This window comes from Hyperolius riggenbachi, chromosome 4 (genome assembly GCF_040937935.1).
Source record: "Hyperolius riggenbachi isolate aHypRig1 chromosome 4, aHypRig1.pri, whole genome shotgun sequence".
Classification (NCBI taxonomy): Eukaryota; Metazoa; Chordata; class Amphibia; order Anura; family Hyperoliidae; genus Hyperolius; species Hyperolius riggenbachi.
The window spans coordinates 294,204,852-294,222,374 of record NC_090649.1 but is presented as its reverse complement, the minus strand read 5'-3'; the positions used below and the strand labels follow the sequence as shown (position 1 = coordinate 294,222,374).

Genomic DNA, 17,523 nt, shown 5'->3' with positions numbered 1-17,523 from the left:
TATGCACAGTCAGCTAACCACCTTCTCAACATTTAAAAATGCATTAGTAGAGATCATTTCAAAAGTATCTTACATTTGTATACGCTATATTCACACGTGTTTCCTCAGCTCAGACTAGAGCAACATCTGCAGTAGCTTGGTAGGCATTTACCTACCAACCTATGTCTGTCTGTGTGTATAAATGCATACAACACACTGAGAGTGATTTTTCAGGCTTGCTCGTGTTTGTGACATGTTGTAGTGACTTTTCCTTAAAAAAATAGATCAAAGTCCATTTCCTGAACACCCTGCCCTGCACAGGACTGCAGGCAAACAGAAAATACACAAGTGAATACATAGATCTGTGGAAGTATTTAATCTGGCATATACTCTCTGCTCCTACAGTATCTATTCTTGTGATTCACATGCTTCTGGGACACTATGGGGCTGAGTTACGATGGGTGGAAAATAGTAAGAAATGAGAGAACATACCGTAAGTGATCCTGAAAACCTGAACTATACTGCTATGCCTGCTATTAGATGAAAAAAGTATGCCACACTTGCCTGGGTCATATCACAACACAGCAAGGATGTATGCATGAAATAGAGGTTAGGGGAGATTTGGGCTCTCTGGAATAGCCGAAAGTAGAATATCGGTATTTTATCAACAGTCTACTATTTTACAGTGGTACTTTCTTTAGTAAAATATAGGTAAAATGTACCAATATTACACTACAGCAAAACCTAACCCTATTCTCACACAGGACCCTCCCTCTGTGATACCTAACCTTAACACTTACACCCCCCCCCCCCCCCCGACTTCTAACCTTAACCCTTCCATGGCTAACCTCCCCCTTAACCTCCACGGCTATCCATGCCTACCCTTAACCCCACCCATGGCTATCTTTAATTAAGCCTAACCTGAACCGCAACCCCGCCCCCCCCCCAGCTAACCTTAACATTCCATCCCCTAACCTTAATCCCGCCCCCATCCGCATGTCCCACCATAGACGCCTTTAGATATAACAGCAATACTGTGAAATATGGTTGTCCACGGGGCCCACATCAGACATTCACCTGCTGGCCAAGCAGCAGTAACCCTGTGTTATCACTCCCAATAGAAACCTGCAGCAACTCTTCACTGTGAGCAGCAACACATACCGTAATTACTGCTGCTTGGCTAGCAAGTGGACTTTCTCAGCTTTTCCAGCTCCCAGTCCAACACTGATAGCAGGCCTATGGTGGCACCCATATTTCTGCCAATAGTGGGCACCCAAAGATTTCTAAAAGGTTAACAATCAGAGTCTGTGTTTTACTGTTCATATGAAAGCACACACAAAATGGCTAAAGAACCTCAGTTTCAACACAGCTTTTTGCAGGCATTTATATTAAACCATGCATAAAAAATGATTTGTAAAAAGTGCTGCAATTTTTTGCAAAATAAAAAAGTAAAGTTGGCAGCCTGATCACTGTTGTATTCTTCCCACACACCCTCATATACATGCCAGGTGGCCAGTCAGAGCTATCTCTGCTGAGAATCTAGCAAGTGTATGGACAACCCAATGCATTGCTGAAAGATCCAAAATGCTGGATCATCTAAACCAGGGGTCTCAAACTCAATTTACCTGGGGGCCGCAGGAGGCAAAGTCAGGATGAGGCTGGGCCGCATAAGGGATTTCACGTGTCCCCGCCCACAAAACAAGGGCTGCAGAGCCCCCAAATTGCACGGGGGCAATACGCCGGCATTTCTTAGAAGGGGCAGAGCTTTCAGCTTCAGCTCTGCCCCTCCTGACATCAATTGCGGTGGATCACCGCCTCTGCCCTCACTCTTCCTTCACAGAGGGGGGCGGGGAGAGGCGGCGATCCGTGCGGCGATTGACATCACGAGGGGCAGAGCTACAGCTGGAAGCTCTGCCCCTCAGCGCAGTCGTGGATGTTTGCCCGGGGAATTTGGGGGCTCTGCAGCCCTCGTTTAGCGGCGGGGATGCGGCGAATTACTTGGGAGCACTGAAGCGAACTATAAGGTAAAATAGCCAAAAATAGTTCGCTTCCGTGTCTCTTTTGCTTTTGCCGGCGGGGGCCACCAAATATTGTATCGAGGGCCGCAAATGGCCCGCGGGCCGCAAGTTTGAGACCCCTGATCTAAACCAAAGTGTTCCCCTCCTTGTGCTGGATCATCTCAGCCAAACACATTGGTCCACCTTTTTGTGCTGGGTCACCTCAACTAAACACATTTGTTATGATCATGTCTGCAGCGTTTACTGCTGGCTGCAGTGGTATTGTAACCCAAGCAGTTCTGATGTGATTACATGCATTTTCTTGCATAGTTTGGTTTGCACTTAAACTAGTTGCTGATTCCATCTGCAGTCACTCTGAAATTAATGACAGTTTAACATGCTCTTGTGTAAACAAACATTGTCTGCTGCAGTGGAGGGGCAGTCCCTTTCCTGCAGGCTGCATATCATTGTCTGCCTTTTCCTGCTATCAGCCTGTGATTAATTACCATTCACTTGTGTGGGAATCTGCAGGTCTGCTCCCATTGGATGACCTCAGTATAAAGAACTGCTTCCTGCAATGTCTCATGGGCTACCATAGTCTCAGATTCTATCTGTTACTCTGCTCGTGCCCCACCTCGTTCCTGGTCCGTGTGGACTGCGCTGACTCCTGCGAAGGGGTCAGCGAGTCCTCCTAGTTCTGCTCTTGTTCTAGAAGTTGTTACTTGCTTGTCTTGTGTCATATATTGGTTCATCGCCAATATATACGCATACTTGCGCATTTTGTTATTTTCCTTGAATTCGTGTTACGTTGATACATCAGTGTCGCTGATATATACGTACACGAACTGTTTATATCCTGTGTTCCGTTAGTCAGCGTTCCAGCACGCTGAGCTAGTTATCCTGTTCCTGGTCCTGTTTGTGGATCGCGTTCATCTCTGCGAAGAGTATCGAAGGTAGAGATGGACAGCACTTCCTGTATAAGATTTCAATGATGTGCCACGGTCAAAAGGCCAGGCAGCACTCCTGGCTCGAAGTCAGTGCAGTAGTGTGAAGACCGGCACCATCAGTAAATATAATGCTCTTTATTGGTTAAAAAGACACATGGACAAAAGGCACAACGTTTCGGAGGGATATCCTCCTTTCTCAAGTGAATGTCCGTGTCTAAATAAAATCAAAACTTGTACATGTTTAAATAGTGAAAGCACATGGAGTAAGAACCAATCACATATGAATGCGCCTATGGCGACCAATCCCCTGTCCGATACTCTGAGCGGACCTGATGGGAAACCTAGAAGTTAATATTCAAATGTGAGCTGACGTAGGAAACCCGGAAGCGCTGTGACAAAAAGGGAGGCGGAGACCGCAGCTCAAGCCGCCGTGCACAGGACGCCGACCAATCAGCCGCCATGTCTGGATGACATCACTCCGGACCCGCCTACAGGCTGAAGCGGACCAGATGGGAGACAGTGACGGCTCGGAGCGGCGAAACTACCCGCCCCTTAGGTCAGTAGCGTCATGCCACCACGTGGGTGAGATGTAAACAAACCACCCACGTGGTGATTACACAGCAGCGAGAACCCCTGGAGCCGCCCCCTTCACAGCGCTCTCCGTCAGATGGTACAAACTAGAAGGGAAAGAAATAAAAATGAAAACACATTGAAAGAATAACACTCAACAATAGACAAACCGATGGTAAATCCCCTAGATGGTACATCAATCATGATGGTCATGTCAAAAACAGTGCATTATAAAAGTGGTTGCATATCATATTCTCTATTCATCCCACGAGGTTCTAGAGTATCTAACCTTTTAATCCAAACGGCCTCCCTATATAGTAACCTCTTAATCCTATTGCCACCCCTCCTTAGGGGAGGGACCTGTTCTAATATTTGGAATCTTAATTGACTCACTGAGTGTCCTGCCTGTAAAAAATGGGACGGGACTGCTAAGTCGCTATATCTATTGCGTATAGTACTTTTGTGGGCCGCAAATCTAACCTTCATGGGTTGAGTGGTTTGGCCCACATATAGCAAACCACAAGGACATTTAAGGGCATATATTACATATTTAGAATTGCAATCAAATTGTCCCTGTATCCTAAAGGCAGTACCTAAATGGGGATGATGTATCACAGGTCCTCTGATGACACTGTTACAGTTAATACAGCTAAGACAAGGGTAAGTGCCGTTAGGACGATTAGAGGGAGGCTGGACGGGACGGCTCGAACCTAAGTCGGCCCGTACCAACCTATCCCTAAGTGTGGGTGCCCGTTTATAAGACATAAGGGGAGGGACTTGAAATTCAAAAATATCAGGGAAACCATCTTTCAAGATATGCCAATTCTGACGAATGGCATTAGCTATTTGCCCACTATGGATATTAAACTGTGAAACAAAAGGAATCCTTTTGTTGTGTCCACGTTTACGATTAGTGTTATCACTTCTAGGGCAACAAGACCTCTGTCTGGCCCTGCTCAAAACTTGCTGGGGGTAATGTCGCTGTAAAAATCTCTGTTCCATTTCATCTAATCTCTGCTCTCTTAATACCGGATCCTCAACAATACGGCTAACACGTTGAAATTGACTACCTGGAATGGAAAGAATAGTACTAGGAGGGTGAAAGCTCTCAAAACACAACACAGAATTGGTGTCTGTGGGTTTTTTATATAAGTCTGTGCTTAACCCACCATTGGACAACCGTACAGTCGTGTCCAGGAAGCTCACCTCGTCCTTATCGTAATTTATGGTGAGTCGAATGACAGGACATTGTGCCTGCAACTGTTCGACAAATTGAACAAGGCTCGAATGTGGCCCCACCCACACGCAAAAAACATCATCAATATAGCGGTGCCAACAATGGGCAAAAGTGGTAAATAATTCATTAGTATGTACAAAAGATTCCTCATAGAGGTTCATAAAGATGTTAGCGTAGGATGGGGCCACATTCGAGCCCATAGCTGTTCCCCGTACCTGTAAAAAATATTGGTCCTCAACTAGAAAATAATTATAGGCTAACAAAACTTTCAGCAGATCACACAAGAACCGTATCTGTTTCCCATCAAAGTCAGATGCACAGGTAAGTATATGTTCTACTGCCTCTACACCCCCATCATGAGGGATGGAGGTGTAGAGGCTTTCCACATCCAACGTTACCAAAAAGGCCCCCTCTGGGATGGGTGGCAATCTGTCCAGTGTCTCCATGAACATAGAGGTATCCCTTAAATATGATTTACCCGCTATGACAAATGGTCTCAAAATACAGTCAAGATATTTAGAGATGGGTGAAAAAATAGATTCAGTGCAAGCTACAATGGGGCGCCCTGGTGGTGATTCGCGGTTCTTATGAATTTTGGGTACAATGTAAAACACAGGGACCACTGGATCCTTTTGAATAAGAAACTCGAACAATTTATCATCAATGATCTTGTTGGCACGTGCTGACGACAAAAGATCTAATATCCTTTGCTGGAACATATTAGTTGGATCCCCTGTAAGCAGACGGTATGTGGAACTATCGGAAAGAAGTCGGTTGATCTCCTGTTTGTAGTAGGTTGTATCCATTATAACAACAGCTCCCCCCTTATCTGCCTGTTTAATAGTAATAGACTTGTTGGAAAAGATCTCCAAGTTTAAGGTGTCATTGGAACTACATGCCACTACTTTGGCAGAATACAGGAGAGTGGGGCGTATTCCCAGAGGCATGCGCTCTAATGTGAGCCCCCTGATGTTTCCAACAGATACTGCCTTCTGCCAGACTTGGGCACTCATCTGGAACAAGGCATCATTTGATGCGATGCTGCTTACCATTGACCGTATCATGGTGGAAATTCCTAAACTGGAAAAACAGATTAGTGATCTCAAACAAAGATTATTTGATACTATGGAAACTGATGAATATGCTAAACTGGCAGTGGATTTGAGCAATATCATAGATACACACAGGAAGCATATTCAAGCCATCAAAAGAGATAAGTTCCAGAGAGATGCTGCCGATTATTCCACTGGATATATCTATCCCTGGCAGAGACCATTGAATAGAAAGAGACGTGAGGTGCGCCCTAAGCCATATGACGTACCCCACCGGGAGCCTCAAGGTGATTCCACTGATTTTTTGCCCCCCACCTCCCAGTCGTCCTCAGACCACCATTCCAGCGCAGAAGAAGGCGCAGGGGCGGCAGGAGGCGGCACTATAAAAGATCGACTGAGACAACGGTCCAAACAAACGAAGGTGATGAAATTGAGAGGCCATCAATAGACACTATAGTGGTCAACATTTCCTCAACAGTTTTGACCCCTGCCCAACAATCCTTGCTGGAGAAGGGACTTTCTTTTGCCCCCACCAATTGGCCTCAGCTTGTGGACTTAGATATTGAGCTACAGAGATTTTTTAGGAGTATCAGACTTAAATAATTTTTCAGCAGACCTCGGGAACATTTTTTCCATCTGAGAGCTGATGACACCACGGGATGTTTACTACTCAAGGACACTCCACTACGGAACAAAAGTCATTTTAATCCTCCCTCTTGCCAAGTTATTGATAACTTTACATCTAAAGTTAAACAACAGATTGAACAGGTCGTTACTAGGCCAGCTGCCATGTCGAGACATCAGATACGTCATAATTTGACAACTGAAGAACGTCATGCTATTCAAGAACTAATGGACAACAAGTCTATTACTATTAAACAGGCAGATAAGGGGGGAGCTGTTGTTATAATGGATACAACCTACTACAAACAGGAGATCAACCGACTTCTTTCCGATAGTTCCACATACCGTCTGCTTACAGGGGATCCAACTAAAATGTTCCAGCAAAGGATATTAGATCTTTTGTCGTCAGCACGTGCCAACAAGATCATTGATGATAAATTGTTCGAGTTTCTTATTCAAAAGGATCCAGTGGTCCCTGTGTTTTACATTGTACCCAAAATTCATAAGAACCGCGAATCACCACCAGGGCGCCCCATTGTAGCTTGTACTGAATCTATTTTTTCACCCATCTCTAAATATCTTGACTGTATTTTGAGACCATTTGTCATAGCGGGTAAATCATATTTAAGGGATACCTCTATGTTCATGGAGACACTGGACAGATTGCCACCCATCCCAGAGGGGGCCTTTTTGGTAACGTTGGATGTGGAAAGCCTCTACACCTCCATCCCTCATGATGGGGGTGTAGAGGCAGTAGAACATATACTTACCTGTGCATCTGACTTTGATGGGAAACAGATACGGTTCTTGTGTGATCTGCTGAAAGTTTTGTTAACCTATAATTATTTTCTAGTTGAGGACCAATATTTTTTACAGGTACGGGGAACAGCTATGGGCTCGAATGTGGCCCCATCCTACGCTAACATCTTTATGAACCTCTATGAGGAATCTTTTGTATATACTAATGAATTATTTACCACTTTTGCCCATTGTTGGCACCGCTATATTGATGATGTTTTTTGCGTGTGGGTGGGGCCACATTCGAGCCTTGTTCAATTTGTCGAACAGTTGCAGGCACAATGTCCTGTCATTCGACTCACCATAAATTACGATAAGGACGAGGTGAGCTTCCTGGACACGACTGTACGGTTGTCCAATGGTGGGTTAAGCACAGACTTATATAAAAAACCCACAGACACCAATTCTGTGTTGTGTTTTGAGAGCTTTCACCCTCCTAGTACTATTCTTTCCATTCCAGGTAGTCAATTTCAACGTGTTAGCCGTATTGTTGAGGATCCGGTATTAAGAGAGCAGAGATTAGATGAAATGGAACAGAGATTTTTACAGCGACATTACCCCCAGCAAGTTTTGAGCAGGGCCAGACAGAGGTCTTGTTGCCCTAGAAGTGATAACACTAATCGTAAACGTGGACACAACAAAAGGATTCCTTTTGTTTCACAGTTTAATATCCATAGTGGGCAAATAGCTAATGCCATTCGTCAGAATTGGCATATCTTGAAAGATGGTTTCCCTGATATTTTTGAATTTCAAGTCCCTCCCCTTATGTCTTATAAACGGGCACCCACACTTAGGGATAGGTTGGTACGGGCCGACTTAGGTTCGAGCTGTCCCGTCCAGCCTCCCTCTAATCGTCCTAACGGCACTTACCCTTGTCTTAGCTATATTAACTGTAACAGTGTCATCAGAGGACCTGTGATACATCATCCCCATTTAGGTACTGCCTTTAGGATACAGGGACAATTTGATTGCAATTCTAAATATGTAATATATGCCCTTAAATGTCCTTGTGGTTTGCTATATGTGGGCCAAACCACTCAACCCATGAAGGTTAGATTTGCGGCCCACAAAAGTACTATACGCAATAGATATAGCGACTTAGCAGTCCCGTCCCATTTTTTACAGGCAGGACACTCAGTGAGCCAATTAAGATTCCAAATATTAGAACAGGTCCCTCCCCTAAGGAGGGGTGGCAATAGGATTAAGAGGTTACTATATAGGGAGGCCGTTTGGATTAAAAGGTTAGATACTCTAGAACCTCGTGGGATGAATAGAGAATATGATATGCAACCACTTTTATAATGCACTGTTTTTGACATGACCATCATGATTGATGTACCATCTAGGGGATTTACCATCGGTTTGTCTATTGTTGAGTGTTATTCTTTCAATGTGTTTTCATTTTTATTTCTTTCCCTTCTAGTTTGTACCATCTGACGGAGAGCGCTGTGAAGGGGGCGGCTCCAGGGGTTCTCGCTGCTGTGTAATCACCACGTGGGTGGTTTGTTTACATCTCACCCACGTGGTGGCATGACGCTACTGACCTAAGGGGCGGGTAGTTTCGCCGCTCCGAGCCGTCACTGTCTCCCATCTGGTCCGCTTCAGCCTGTAGGCGGGTCCGGAGTGATGTCATCCAGACATGGCGGCTGATTGGTCGGCGTCCTGTGCACGGCGGCTTGAGCTGCGGTCTCCGCCTCCCTTTTTGTCACAGCGCTTCCGGGTTTCCTACGTCAGCTCACATTTGAATATTAACTTCTAGGTTTCCCATCAGGTCCGCTCAGAGTATCGGACAGGGGATTGGTCGCCATAGGCGCATTCATATGTGATTGGTTCTTACTCCATGTGCTTTCACTATTTAAACATGTACAAGTTTTGATTTTATTTAGACACGGACATTCACTTGAGAAAGGAGGATATCCCTCCGAAACGGTGTGCCTTTTGTCCATGTGTCTTTTTAACCAATAAAGAGCATTATATTTACTGATGGTGCCGGTCTTCACACTACTGCACATCTCTGCGAAGAGATAGCGAATCCTTCTGAGTCCTGTTCCCTGTATTACTCCAGTCTTAGTCAGAGTTCCTGCTTATGTCATATATCGGTTCATTGCCGATATATACATATGTTAGTCAGATGTTACGAATAGTTTCATTGATAGCTGTAATTGTAATACGCTAGGAAATCATACTTATTGTATATTTATCTGTGTTACGTTCATCTATCTTGATCCTGCTATTTTCTGACTATCCTGTCCTGTCTTTGTGAGGCACGCCATCGCCGCAACGCATTGGCTGCCTCATTCCAGTCTGTCTGGTTTTGGACGCTTACTGTCGCTAAGTAGCCGCTAGCTAGCAAGCGTTCATTCTGTCTACTTGTTCTGATCTCCTCAGTCCTGGTTTATGCGCTCAGCGCTACTTTGCGCTGAGACGTTATTACGAAAGTGTTGTTTGTGGCTGTTCGGATCTGCACCGGCTCTGTGCACCACAATCTCCTATTGGAGTCAGTCCTCTCCTCCACTAAACTGGGGATATCCTGATCCCTTGTGCTGGTGTGTGTACCTCCTTCACGTCAGCTTATGTGTTGTATGCTGACTGTGGAGATTACACCTCCAAGCTTAACAACATTATTCCCCTCCTTGTGCTGGATCATCTCAGCCAAACACATTGTTCCCCTCCCTGTGCTGGATCATCTCAGCCAAAGACATTATTCCCCTCCTTGTGCTGGATCATCTCAGCCAAACACAATGTTCCCCCCCTTGTGCTGGATCACCTCAGCTAAACACATTGTTTCCCTCCTTGTGCTGGGTCACTTCAGCCAAACACATTGTTCCCCTCCTTGTGCTGGATCATCTCAGCCAAACACATTGTTCCCCTCCCTGTGCTGGATCATCTCAGCCAAAGACATTATTCCCCTTCTTGTGCTGGATCATCTCAGCCAAACACAATGTTCCCCTCCTTGTGCTGGATCATCTCAGCCAAACACAATGTTCCCCTCCTTGTGCTGGATCACCTCAGCTAAACACATTGTTCCCCTCCTTGTGCTGGGTCACTTCAGCCAAACACATTGTTCCCCTCCTTGTGCTGGGTTACCTCAGCCAAACACATTGTTCCCCTCTTTGTGCTGGATCACCTCAGCCAAACACATTGATCCCCTCCTTGTGCTGGATCATCTCAGCCAAACACATTGTTCCCCTCCTTGTGCTGGATCATTTCAGCAAAACACATTGTTTCCCTCCTTGTGCTGGATCTAGTGATGGGTCGTTCACGAACGAGCCGGCTTTAAGAGCCGGCTCTTTGTTGCGAACGACAAGAGCCGGTTCTCAGTTTTAAAAGAGCCGATGCCTCAGCCGCCCCACACAGCTCTGATTTGCTCTGTAATAAAGGGCACTGAGGCATGCTGGGAGATGTAGTCCTCCTCTTGCAGCTTGTAGGAGTGTATGGGGCGGAGCAGAGCAGTAGCAGGAGGGATTGCCCCAGTCAGAGAAGCAGTCTGGGGTTGTCATGGAGATGGGGGCGGGGCTTTTACTCCGATTCTGAATGGTGACTGTCTAGTGATATTTAATGAAGAGCCGATTCAGAGCCGTAAGAGCCGGCTCTTTAATGGGAGCCGTTTTAGAAGAGCCGATTCTCTGAGAAGAGCCGGAATTCCCATCACTAGCTGGATCACCTCAGCCAAACACATTGGTCCCCTCCTTGTGCTGGATCATCTCAGCCAAACACATTGGTCCCCTCCTTGTGCTGGATCATCTCAGCCAAACACATTGTTCCCCTCCTTGTGCTGGATCACTTCAGCCAAACACATTGTTCCCGTCCTTGTGCTGGATCACCTCAGCCAAACACATTGTTCCCCTCCTTGTGTTGGATCACCTCAGCCAAACACATTGTTCCCCTCCTTGTGCTGGATCACCTCAGCTAAACACATTGTTCCCCTCCTTGTGCTGGGTTACATCAGCCAATCACATTGTTCCCCTCCTTGTGCTGGATCACCTCACCCAAACACATTGTTCCCCTCCTTGTGCTGGATCACCTCAGCCAAACACATTGTTCCCCTCCTTGTGCTGGATCATCTCAGCCAAACACATTGTTCCCCTCCTTGTGCTGGATCATTTCAGCAAAACACATTGTTCCCCTCCTTGTGCTGGGTTACATCAGCCAATCACATTGTTCCCCTCCTTGTGCTGGATCACCTCACCCAAACACATTGTTCCCCTCCTTGTGCTGGATCACCTCAGCCAAACACATTGTTCCCCTCCTTGTGCTGGATCACCTCAGCCAAACACATTGTTCCCCTCCTTGTGCTGGATCATCTCAGCCAAACACATTGTTCCCCTCCTTGTGCTGGATCACCTCAGCCAAACACATTGTTCCCCTCCTTGTGCTGGATCACCTCTGCTAAACACATTGTTCCCCTCCTTGTGCTGGGTTACATCAGCCAATCACATTGTTCTCCTCCTTGTGCTGGATCATCTCAGCCAAACACATTGTTTCCCTCCTTGTGCTGGGTTACCTCAGCCAAACACATTGTTCTCCTCCATACACAGCCCAACAGAAGCCACTCCCTCATATGCATTGCCATCATCCCCCCTTCCGCCTCTACAGCAAGAGAACATGTTGCTTGGCTGCACTCTGAACTGCTACTCAAATAAGGGAGAATAGTCAGTGTGTGTGTGTGTGTGTGTGTGTGTGTGTGTGTGTGTGTGTGTGTGTGTGTGTGTGTGTGTGTGTGTGTGTGTGTGTGTGTGTGTGTGTGTGTGTGTGTGTGTGTGTGTGTGTGTGTGTGTGTGTGTGTGTGTGTGTGTGTGTGTGTGTGTGTGTGTGTGTGTGTGTGTGTGTGTGTGTGTGTGTGTGTGTGTGTGTGTGTGTGTGTGCGCTCATCACACTGCAAATTACTATAATATTATGATGCATTTGCCAAGTTACATTCAACAGCACGGAATGGGCCAAAATCGTAATAAAATATACAACACTAGTGACCTAAGGAACACGAGGAATATACCGCTACAACCCGGCAGTGGACAGAGCTGGACCTGGGCAGCCTAGGCCAGTGAGCAAATAAAAGAGAAGTGTGGGTCCGCTTCAATGTCTCCAAGGAGCTTTTGTATGTCCTGTTGCTGTTTTGGGATAAGTCCTTAATAAATCCTTGGAGACATTGAAGCGGATCCACACTTCTCTTTTACTAGTGACCTAAGCCCGCTTGAAAAAGTTGGTGAAAGGGTAGTAGGTTACCATTAGGGGCAATATCTCTCAGTTTCTTAATTTCATGATTAGCCCAAATGATTGGATCTGGAATTGTACTCAAGGTGAGGGTTACCCCATAAGGGTGTATATGGTGATTAGGAATTAGGTTTAGACAATTTAGTTTGTGTAAACTGCCATGCTTTGAGTGTGGTTTTCATGACTTCAGTTATCACAGGGGAGGATTTAGGACCTCTAAAGGGTAAGTTAAGGAGCGCTTCATGAGAACCACCACCTGATGGTAACTAAGAGTGCTGCGATAAAATAATAAAAGAGGTTAGGTAAGGCCAGTCCACCATCTGCAGGAGATAGTTCCAGTGTTTGTGTTGAAATACGGGGGATCTTATGGGACCAAAGGAATGGGATTAGTACTTTATTGATATTAGTGAAGTATTTTCGGGGAATCCATGGGCTCACATTCACTAACCTTTCGGCAATCATCACTAAGGGCCTGAGCCTACTAACGCAGTCGTGTCCCTTTTTCAGCAGCACATTAATATTACATATGCTAAAAAGTGGACACAACTGCATTAGTGCGCTCAGGCTCTAATCACTGCATATTATTTTGTTAAAGCCAAATAAAGTCCTAGTTCAGTCTTTCATTTATAGTAGGCATTAGATTACATAATCACTTATTAGCAATGCATTACGTTTTGTACTGTTTGCAATAAACAAATTGACAATACCTCTGTATCCTGTAGCTCAATTTCCTGTTGAGATGACAGCTGTCCAAGCTCCTCCCACACTCTGTCATCAACCACATTAGGTAGCCAGAGGGGTTCTGAGAGGGGGTAGCAGCCACTCTGTCATTGTAAACACAACCTACCCTGTCCATTTCCCCCCTGTGGTGCTAATAGATTAACTATTTGGGGATAGCACTGTAGCTCCTGCTCAACATTGTCAAAAGCATTTAACCAGTGAAAAATTGTTTCTTATTGCAGACAGGGCAAGATGATGAGACATATATGTCTTTTATAACACACTGGGAAGGGTTAATTGCTTTATTGCACACTCTGCAGTGGAAAAAAAAAACTTGAAAGGAAAATGAGATGAGATTTTGCCGAACTTCAGTGCTGGCCACAAAGAGCTAATCTTTCAGAAGTAAAGGGAGTCAAGTGATATGCTCCATGTTGGAGAACTAAGGTAACTCCTATTCTTCTGCTAGGTAGGAGACCAAGACATCAAGGCAGCCAGTTATGTTTGGCACAATTATAGCAAAAAGCACAGATGTGCATTACTAATGAATGCAAGTGTAGTATAATAAGCGTTAGAAAACAGAAGGCTGAACTAGGACTAGGATCATCAAATCTGATAATGAAAGTTTAGCAAATGCTGAAATAATATTACATAATCAAACATTACCTTCAATGAGAACTGAAAGTAGAAACAATCAATAGTTGCAAAAAATAAAGGTTCATGGAGTAATATAGATTTTCCTTCCAGTGAACCTCCCATTTCCTCTTTTATAAATGGGTTGCCTCATTAAAGGATACCCGAAATGACATGTGACATGATGAGATAGACGTGTATGTACAGTGCCAAGCACACAAATAACTGTGCAGTGTTCCTTTTTTCTTTCACTGCCTAAAAGAGTTAAATATCAGGTGTGTAAGTGGCTGACTCAGTCCTGACTACAGTGTGACCCTCACTGATAAGAAATTCCCCTTCCCCTTTTTTCTACTTGGAAAGCTTTTTATAGTTGGAATTTCTTATCGGTGAGGGTCACACTGTAGTCAGGACTGAGTCAGCCACTTACATACCTAATATTTAACTCTTTCAGACAGAGAAAGAAAAGGAACACAGCATAGTTATTTGTGTGCTAGGCACTGTATACTGTATACACATGTCTATCTCATCTTGTCACATGTCACTTTGGGTATCCTTTAACATAAGCTAAAGAATTCCAATTAGTTTTCCTTGAATTTCTAGAACTACCCATCATTTTGACATGTAAAATGTAGAAATGTTATCCTAGTCTTTCACCACATACTGTGTTTTCATTACTTAGGCTTGTGGCAGATTTGTTAAAAACAATGTAACTTTATTGTCAAATATGTATCCAGAGTAAGGTCTATTCATATTCCTACAGAGTTTCGCTAAAATACATTGTAGTCAGTTGCACAGTTACATCACAGTTGCTTGCCCGAGTTGATTATATGTTGTGTCTTTCTTGTTGAACGCCCTCAGCTTGGCAACAATTGTGGTTCATTCAGTATGGGTACCATCTGGCTGCATGATGTCAACAACAGCAGGCACACGCAATTGTTTAAATGTGAATACTGCATTCTGTTTAGTATCGTAGCCTATTGTTAAGCTGGCCACTAACGGTCCAATTTGTAGCGAAAAATCGTTCGAGCGATCAGAAATTCTGATCGGACGAAAAATCGTTCACTACACCATCAACTAACCAATCATTGCTTCCTATCTATCACGACCACCAAGAAAATCCAAATTTTCGTTCGACGAAAATTCATTCGGGCGACATTTTTTTTCACTCGGTCATAATCGATTGTGTCCACCAATGGAGATTATTTACAACCAATCTGATCAGAATTTCTGATCGCTCGAACGATTTTTCGCTAGAAATTGGACCGTTAGTGGCCAGCTTTAGGTGTCCATGCTTGACAGACCACCTGTTTACACAAATAGAAAGGAAAAGCGATACTTAGGCTGGCCATATAGAAAGGAAAAGCAACCCTTAGGCTGGCCATACACTTGCAGATTGCCACTCAATGTGGCAAAACAATCCTTTCCTCTCTTGAATGCATTGATTCCTACCACACATTGCACATCGACTGATTCCAGCAGGGAATCTATTAAGAATCGATTGAACTGCCGCATCACGCTGTAATGCATATGCAGAGCTATGGGCTGCCGATCTACTGATGCTTCCTCGAATCCACATAGACCTTCCATCCTGTGCAATATAGATAGTCTTGATCGATTTTTACTCAAAATCGATTGAAAAAACATTTTGAGAGAATCAATTCCCAGCAGATCGATCAAATCTGCCAGCAATCAAGTGAGAGCATAGAACCTTCCCAGTCATTGCCCCATCATTCCATCACTTTCCCTTTGGAGTGTATTTGACCTGCTGGGTGGAATACTTCTACGGAGCCTTCAGAAGTACTTACTTCCCCCACTACTTCCAAAGATGAGAGCATCCATATTGCACAGGGACAAGTCCTGGGACGCGAGTACTTCCAAAGGCTGCATAAGCAGTGCTGAAGACCTAGAAGAACGGGTAGTTTCCACCGGGGACCAGAGCAGGATCATCCACAAGGAAACTAGGCAGGTGCCTTGGGCCTAGTAGGTGTCAGGGGCCCATTTTCCACTTTCTCTGACCCTTCTCAAGTTCTCCCATCCTAGATTACCAAAACAACCATAAGGAGGAGCCAAAGTTACTACCTTGCCAAGGGCCCCATTTCATTTTAGTCCATCTCTGCTCTGACACCACAGAAATGACAGGATGGAAAGAGGACCAGGAAGGCTATATGGTATCCAGTGTTCCCGCTACATTGGTATATTCACACATACTATAAATCCATCTTTCGCTTCAGATTTGCTTACAGACTGTAAAAGTGCCACATGTGCAAGGCTTCCCTTTCCCTGGTCCCCCTGGGGCACAACAGGAATATTTCAATAATGATAACTCATAACTAATTTAATACTAAACACCTTTCCATCTGGCACCAAATTTATACTGTATCTAAATTATCAGCGCCAATAAAATAACTGAAATCATTCAGCTACAGAAAAACGCTTATTTCTATGTATTCCATGATTCAGCTATAGTTTTACTGTGAACTTTAGAGTAGGGAAAAAAATCTGGTCACTGTTTCAATATTTCCTCTGCGCAAGTGCGCAGCGCATCTGAGACAAGCCATAGTGAGGGGCAACATGTGAGAGACACCCGAGTTGACTACACATACAGCTGCCATCTGGCCACAGTGGCCAGTGACAGAGCTCAGCACATAATCCATGCTGTATACAGAAAGCCCCGCCCACCTGTCAATCTCCACCCCCATCCTCTGGGAGCAGCCCTGATAAGTGCTCAGGCAGCACATCAGTGGCATACAAGGCGTGGTTACATGTACAGAATAACAGCTTCTTCTCATACATAACATAGCGATAATGCTTCACTTATCATTAAGTGAATGACAGTACACAGGATAATGGATGACGTAGAGATCATTATATATAATAGTAATATCATACCCACCTCCAGCTGCCTCTGTGCTCAGTCTGCCAGCTGCAGGGATGGGTGGAAAGCAGCTCTCAGTCAGTGTGTATATGAGGATCCTCAGTGGCCAGAAGCAGAGGTGTCCGGGTGCCAGGCTGCCACATTATACAGAGCCCGACATGGAGAGCCCACAGGAATCCGGGCACATAGCCTAGCAGCTACAGCACATCAACAATACAGCCCAGCAGCATCCAGCAATGTGTATAATCCCACCTCCTCCAGCTCCCCTCAGCTCTTCCTTCCTTCTCTCCTCCTCCACCCCTCCCTCCCTCTATAGTGCAATGCTGCAGACTGTCTGCTGCCCCAGTAATGCTCTCCTCCTCCCAGGCTGCACTGTGTGCAGGGGCAATCTCCTGAGAGCCAGGAGGCAACCCTGCCAGTCCAGGGAGAGCTTCACCTATATACCTTCTGTTACTGGAGGACTATGGGATCTCATGCTAATTGTAACACATGACAGCCCTCAGAAACCATATGAATAATGTAACAAATTCTAAAAAAATTGCCATTGCCATTCTTCTGGATGGAATCCTTGGCATACCAGTGCTGATTACACTGCTGTGTAAGCTGGAGAACAGGAAGTGAGTAGAACTAGAACTTGGTGGCCATTGCAAACTTTCTAGTATGGGATCCCTGACCTAAGGAACAATCTCATTCCCTCGCAGATTAGTGGACAAGGTACGGCACAGACTTACCACCAATGAAGTCATCACAGATGAATAGTCACTTAAAGAGAACCTGAACTGAAAATAAAAAGTCAAAATAACCATACACATGTCCTACTTACCTCCTGTGTAGTCTACTCCTCAATCTCTTTCTCCTCTTCTGCATCCCATTTGTCCGCTGT

At 45.0% G+C, this 17,523-nt stretch overlaps 1 protein-coding gene across 3 annotated transcripts in view; it reads right to left on the bottom strand.

Annotated features, from left to right (window-relative positions):
* Positions 1 to 16,887, bottom strand: part of NCOA7 (nuclear receptor coactivator 7) — a 218,999-nt gene extending 202,112 nt beyond the window's left edge. For 2 of the 3 annotated variants that reach the window (XM_068231466.1, XM_068231468.1), the window contains exon 1: positions 16,659 to 16,887. The gene's annotated coding sequence lies outside the window, so the exon portion shown is untranslated. Of the gene's footprint in view, positions 1 to 13,122; positions 13,141 to 16,658 lie in introns of those variants that run through there. The other variant, XM_068231467.1, reaches the window with a different exon arrangement.
* Between the last annotated feature and the right edge of the window lie 636 nt (positions 16,888 to 17,523).